Genomic DNA, 7302 nt, shown 5'->3' on the forward strand with positions numbered 1-7302 from the left:
AAAGAACCAGAAATTGTATGACTTCAGACACTGGATTTTAAAGTATCTCACTGCACTTTTCTCTGAGTTTTTCCTAACTGGATGGAATTCAGTGAACTTCTGGATATGTAAATCCATATTTCCCCTCAAATTTGGGAAGTCTAAAGATGATTTCTTGAAATACTCTCTTTGCCCCTTTCTATTTTCTTCTGGGTTTCTCAAAATACATATTTAGGTACACTTGATACTGTCCTGTAAGTCCAGTAGACTGTGTTCCTTTTTTTTTTTCATTTATTTTATGGGTCACTTCTGACAGGATTATTTTAATTATCCCATATTTGATTATTGATTCTTTCCATGGGTGCTAAAATCTGCTTTTGAAGTCTTCTGATTTTTCATATTAGTTATTATACCTTGCAGATTCAAAAATTTCTATCTGATTTTTTGATCACTTGATTGATATGTTCCATATATTTTTCATTCTTCTGATTTCTTGATGTTCTTACTCCATAGTTTAACTGAACTCTTTGAACACAATTAGACCCTGAAGAAGAAGTCATCATCTAGTATGTTCAATGTCTTCATTTTCTGAGGGTCAGATCCTGTCAATTTCTTTCTTCTATATTTGTCACTACCAATGTCCAGTGAATAGACCATAATTTCTTATTTATTTATTTATTTATTTATATTATTATTATTAGTTGTTCAAAACATTACATAGCTCTTGACATATCATATTTCATACATTTGATTCAATTGGGTTATGAACTCCCATTTTTACCCCATATACAGATTGCAGAATCACATCAGTTATAAGCCTTGTCACTGTTTCTAAAATGTGGACATTTTTTATAGTATAATGTGGTTATTCTGGAAGTCAGAATCTTTCCTCTCAACCAATTGTTGCTTTATTTGTTGATTTACAGACTTTAAGAAACTACTTTTAATAATAGTGTATTCACTATCAAGTATGATCAGAAAAGTCCCTATTTTTCTATCTCATTAGTCAGTGAGTGGCTTGAGCTTTTTGTTTGTTTGTTTCTTGTAATGTCTGAAGCTAAAGAGAAAAATCAATAGATTTTTCCTGGTTCTGAATCTTGACTCTCAGATGAGGACTTCCAACCCTAAGTCAAACTGCCTCCAATTGCACCTTAACATTTGCCTCCTGCTTCAAGGAGCACACACCTCTGCTAGATGTGAAAGTGCAGGAGACCCAGGTCTTTACCAACAAGTTTTTGGCCTTGGGAAGGATGTTTCACTCCTGCCTATGTTGTTTATAAGATGGGTCTTATGAGCTATTTTCCCCCAAGGAGATCCATCCTAAGCCTCTCTTTTCCTAGTCCTCTGGGTAGATCCTCTGCTTATCCCATTCATTGTCCTTCATCTCAGGCAGCTACAGGAAGTATATATCTGTAAATTTCTCAGTAGCCAAATCTACCACCTAAAAACACACTCCAGTTCAAGGTCATTGAAACAGAGATTATCCTCCATACCTGTCCCTCTGAAAACCTCCAGGCTGGAGAAAATGAACAACAACAAACCATGCAATGCAGTAGTAATTTAACTACAAGTTTTATATTAGTCTTCTAGGGCCAGGAAACTGCCCCAGGAATGTCAGCTATTGTCTCCAGGGAATTTTCTTCCCAAGCTTTTGTTGTCTTTTCTTCCTTAGCCTCTCCTCCAACTGCTGAGAGATGTTTTATTAGATAATGGAATGGTTTTTAAAAATTGATTCTGTCAGTTTTGCCATCTTAATGGTTTCTTCAGTGGAGGGACTGACCCTTGAGTCCCCACTGTTATTTTTCTGTCATCTACAGTATATGTTTTGAATTTTAGTGATAGCTAATTTTAGCATTTTCCCACTTCTCATTAATTTTCATGAAGCAGTGGCCTTAACATAATTGACAGAATTACTCTTTTCCAGGAGATGTTTTTCAGAGATTTAGCTCTGTACACTTTCTTTAATGTGAATGTTTATAAAAACAAAAATGGAAAGAAAAGAAATAAAAATAAAGCAAAAGACATTTTATTTATTTTTAATGTGCATTCCCACTGGTCAAAGGTGAGGAATTCGGTGGCTGATATTAGCACCAGGCTGAGGAAGCTTCTTTAGGTACATTCAAGTTATTAGGTTTTATCTGGCCTTTACCACTTGCCTCATTATCTGAAAACATTTTTACCATACTCATGACAACCAGCCATCAAAATGCTCCCTGTTATTCAAAGTTACATATGCTGTTTTAGCTGAGTATCATGGTAGAACATGAACCGCATTATCTGGCATTCCCATGACTCTTAATTGAAACCTGAATTTATTATGCTAATGACCTATAACAGATTAAATCAGAAAATATCCAGTCTCATGTGCCTCTTTTCATCTGTTCTCTCTAACTCCTCAAATGACATGCATTCAAGACACATTCAGTAATTTGTAAATGCATTCAACTAGAATGTACTTCTTCCCAAAAGAACATCAGTTCTACCCAGAAAAGTATTTCTTCATCTTTATTTGTGCTGTGGTATCTCTGGCATTTCTTTTAGGTCACTGCTTCATTCTCAAAATCCATATTTTCTCATTGAAACTTACTAAGAACCAAGATGAATCTCTTCATTTAAAATAGTAATTGGAAGATTAACTTCAAAACTCATTTATCAAGCAGTCATTTCAACAATCATCCTCTTTGTTCCATGCAAAGACTGGCATGATTGATGAAATTCTGTATTCCTCCAATACCTAGTGGTCCCTAAAATAACTGACAATATTACTCTGTTCCAGTAGATGTTTTTCAGAGGTAATCTCAGTAAAGTGTTGTCCAAATTGATTGTGCTGTATATGCCCTTGTTCTGTCTCCAGACATATGTTGATTATGTTCCCCTCCAGAACAAACTCCTGTAACATTATATTAAAACACACACACACACACACACACACACTCACACACACACACACACACACGACTATTTCTTATGGAGAAGAATATTTTCCAATTCATGTATCATTGAATAATTTCAGAGAAGTCATGAAACACATGGAGTATAAATTCAAAAAAAAGTGAAAACAAAAACTATTGTAGGCTGATTTGGATTTTTCTCATTCTTGCTGTTAGGTTGAGGCTCAGACCTCAGAAGGAAGAGTCATGGCTCCTGCATTTCAAAGAAGGTGCAAGACACAGTCCGGATAGTAGACATGCATTATTCAGAGGTGACAGCAGGCCCTAGGCAGCCCCTCATCCCAGGAGTCACTCCATAGGCCCTTTTTATATGCAGGCCAAAAAAGAAGGCACATTGCTAACAGGTTACATAAGTGAGTGCATGCTCACAGGCACATGATTATGACCCTGGGTACATACACTTAATCAGGGTGTTCATGAATTTCGATGCATGCTAAAAACATCCCATGGGAAATCTCTAGGAGGGATTCTAATTATAGTATCTTGAGCCTGACCTACAATCTACCCCTCACCATACAATCTACATGTTTGAAGTCTCCCACAATGATCCCTTAGGAAGTGGGGCAAAGCCCTGCATCCATAAGCCACAAAAAAGTACAAATTTTAACAGCATAAAACCAAAAGACATGGCCCACCATGTAGGAACACTAAAAACCATTTCCAGTTTCATCTCATTTTGAAGTGGAAATAAAAGTCTTTTCCAGCCATATACAATTAATTGCCTAGGATCATAATCTGAATTTGACAATGCAGTCTGGCAGCAGAACTCACAGGCACTTTGGTGCATAGTCAGCACACAGAGGTGTTTGCTCCTCTGGTGTAGGTGTATACCCAGTTCCGAATGGTGTTGGTAAGGGCACACCGAGAGATGAAAGGACAAAGCAGTTACAGACAAGAGTACAGGTAAATCACACCCATCTGGGAGAAGGCATGCCATCTTCAAGTCCCAGGAAAACACAGTGGCTACCTGTGGTGGCTTACATGAGAGGTGCTCCCACACTTATACAGCTTGGTCTTGAACTTCACCAGTTTCTGTGTGTACCAGCATCAGGGAACTCATAGCTGGACAAGGGAAAATTAAGAATGTGCCCTTTGAAATCTGTGTCCCATATGTAGGACCTGGCCAAGGCACAGGTACATGGAGGATGGTGGCATTCACTAGTCACCCATGATATCACTAGGAGATCAAACACCATACCTTTTCCCCATGAGACTGGCAGGGCTACCCCAAAAAGATTGGGGACTTTGTTTTCCAGAGCCAGGGACAATCCAGTTTGCCCCCAATTTTCTCCATTGGGAGAAAAAAAAATTCGTTGCTTCCCAAACACAGGCTTGAGTACAACATCCTTTGTTTTCACCTGGATTTGTATTGGGACCAATGTACATTGCAGCAAAGCCTCCACAGGAGTTGCTCCCCTGAGTGAGAATACTGATTCAGAGCTTGTCCTATTGCCCATAGATGCTATACCCACCCCTATATACAATGTGAGTAGACTGCAGTTGTAAGACCTTCCTTAAGCAGCCATCATATTCTTCTATGATGCCTGCAGGCTATGGATGATTTGTAGCTTCCATTGTATCTACCTGAGTTGTCTATCATTGCACATCCTGACCTGTGAAATGGGGACCTTGATCCCTATTTATTGTGATGAGCCAACTGTATAAGGCCCACGTCAACTCTATCAGGGCATAAATGATAATACACCAATTTGCTTCACAACTGGGCTTGGAAACATTGAGCTTGTAGCTGTCATCAAGGCAAACATGGCCCCTCTGACTTCAGTAAAGGCCTGATGTAGTTAACATGCCATTGTGTTGAGAGGATGTATCCACACATTATCTGGCCGTCCCTGGATCCAAGTGGTAGAATATATAGTTACTCATGAGCACAAACCACATGCCTGGCAGGTGTCTTAGCAGAGCATTCCACTTTAAAGGCAGTCCCCAATTGATTACATTGCACATAGTTTTCACATCTGCATGCTGTAGGAGCTATGCAACCATGCCACCAGGTAAAAATGGGAAGGACCCTCTTCCATCACTGCACCCCCTAACCAAAACATCTGCTTTAGCATTCCCTGGACTAGTCAAGGGAGCATGACCAGTGACATGCCATATAATCACCTGTAGCCCCTGGGAACAGATGGCCTAGCTCCCAGAGCTATTGCCATAGAACTTGACCCCAATACACAGCACAGTTCTCAGTACATCTCACTCTGGAGGATACTTCATTTGCTACCACCATTCAAGTGTTATTTAGCTCAGTTCACTGGCTATTTTGTCCTGTACCAGTATCAAACTTGACAGTGTGTCTCTCTGTCTCTATAGCTACCACAAACCACACAGGTGGTTGTCCAGAAATGAAGTCATCAGTGTACCAAGCATTGCACAGTATAAGTGCCTTATCTCCAAGGTATGTGCTTGTTTCTGGTCACTTACATAGGTAATAGGCCTTACCACCTCCTGAAGTTTCTTGTCCTTGCCAACTCCTGTTCTCACCTGGGCTCACCCAAGCACACCTGGGCTCTCTCTTGGCTCCTCTAAACACCTCCTCAGCATTGACAGTTTTGCAACCTCTGCTGTAAGGAAGCATGCTAAGCTCTGCATTTTTAGGGCACGTACATAATACTATTCATCTTTAAATCTCACGCGTGTAACAACAAAATAGCCAGGGGCTCTACTGGCCTCTGCCTAGATTATTTTCCCAAGTTCACCAACTTTTCTTATCAGGAGGCACATGGTGAACTTGGTTACCTGGGCAGCCCTGCTGACTGCCCACTAGAGCCATCAGATACTGCTGTTTCATTTTCTTCATTATCACTGGCCAGACTTGCAGGTATTAATTTTCTTCCTTCTTCTCAGATTTCGTCATGAATGTGAGGGAAGCCATGGGCTATTTTCAAGGTGAGGAGATCCTCCTCCAGCAACTGTATTCTGGCCTCCCAGGGCTCTTCCTTATCTTGCAACTCTCTCATTTTGGCAGTCTCTCACAGAGCTGCATTAAGTTTTGCTATCAGAGCTGTAAGAAACACCCATCCTGTGACCCCAGAGGCCATGTGGGTGTCTTCTTGGGCTGTTTCTTCATTCTAGCCATACCACTGCTGCTACCTTCCTCCTTGGCTGTGGCTGGTGCCTGGGCTCTGGTGCTTTGTTCACTGTCTGTCTTGCCAGATCCATGTTTGCCCACAGGTCAATCAGAAAAATGAAACCCACTAGATTTCCAAGTGACATCATCTCATAGGTGGAGGCTAACTTCTTATAATATCTTCTGTATGCTCACAGGGAACCTATCTGCCCTATTGCAACTCTCCACAGGAGTCCATGTTAATGGAACTATGGCAACTAACCCATAGTCCTGAAAGGCCCCCTGTCCACTAGTCAATGCATCTCTTACCTATGGAAGATTATGCCAAGTACACTAATTGGCATAGGGGAAGTCAGGCCCAGAAAGGAAGGTTTGGGACTCTGGCAGTTGAAGAAAGATGTGCGGCACAGTTAGGGATAATAAAGGTGTTTAATTCAGAGGAGGCAGCAATCCCTAGCCAGTCCCTAGTCCCTGAGTCATTTCACAGACCCTTTTATATGCAGGTCAAGGGTGGCACATTGCAAGTAGATTACATGAGTGAGTGAATGAATCATTCATGAACTTGGCTATATACTAAAAACATAGCCTGCCAAAAGCTTCCATGAGGGAGTCTAACAATAGCCACCTTGGACCTGTCCTATAATTACCAATTGAAACTTGGGTTGATAAATGGATAATTTAAGGCAAAGGGCAAAACTTTTGAATTTTAAGTAACTGAGGAGCTGTACAACAGAGAAAAACTTGACAAAATGTATAACAATAATCTTTTTCAATCTAAAACATTTCTTTATATTAGTACAGATAATCAGAAAAGAGCTCAATATGTGACTGTAATGACATAGACATGAGTATATCTATTCTCCATCCACATTGTTACTTATCTTTCAAAATTGTGGAACTCTTAACAATTCATTTCTTTGAGGGAAGCCAAGGGCTATTTTCAAGGTGAGGAGATCCTCCTCTAGCAACTGTATTCTGGCCTCCCAGGGCTCTTGAAGGCACTAATGTCAAATTTTGCATTATTTTCTCTGCCTAGATCTTGTTGAATTTTTGTAACAACTGAGTTTGAAAATGCTACAACCCCACCTAAGGAAGAAGTAGGCAGCATCTTAGCTAAAACTCTTGGCAGGATCTAACAGAAACATAACAGACACAGCAGGAATTACCCCATTTCATCATCATGTACACCCTTCCTAATTAATTTGACTACCCTTTAAGTCACACTAATCTCAAGGTTCCCTCAAGGTTTTCTCAGCTTGTCTCTCTTTTCTTAGTATTGGTAGCAGT

This window comes from Marmota marmota, unplaced genomic scaffold, assembly GCF_001458135.2.
Source record: "Marmota marmota marmota unplaced genomic scaffold, marMar, whole genome shotgun sequence".
In the NCBI taxonomy this organism is placed as follows: Eukaryota; Metazoa; Chordata; class Mammalia; order Rodentia; family Sciuridae; genus Marmota; species Marmota marmota.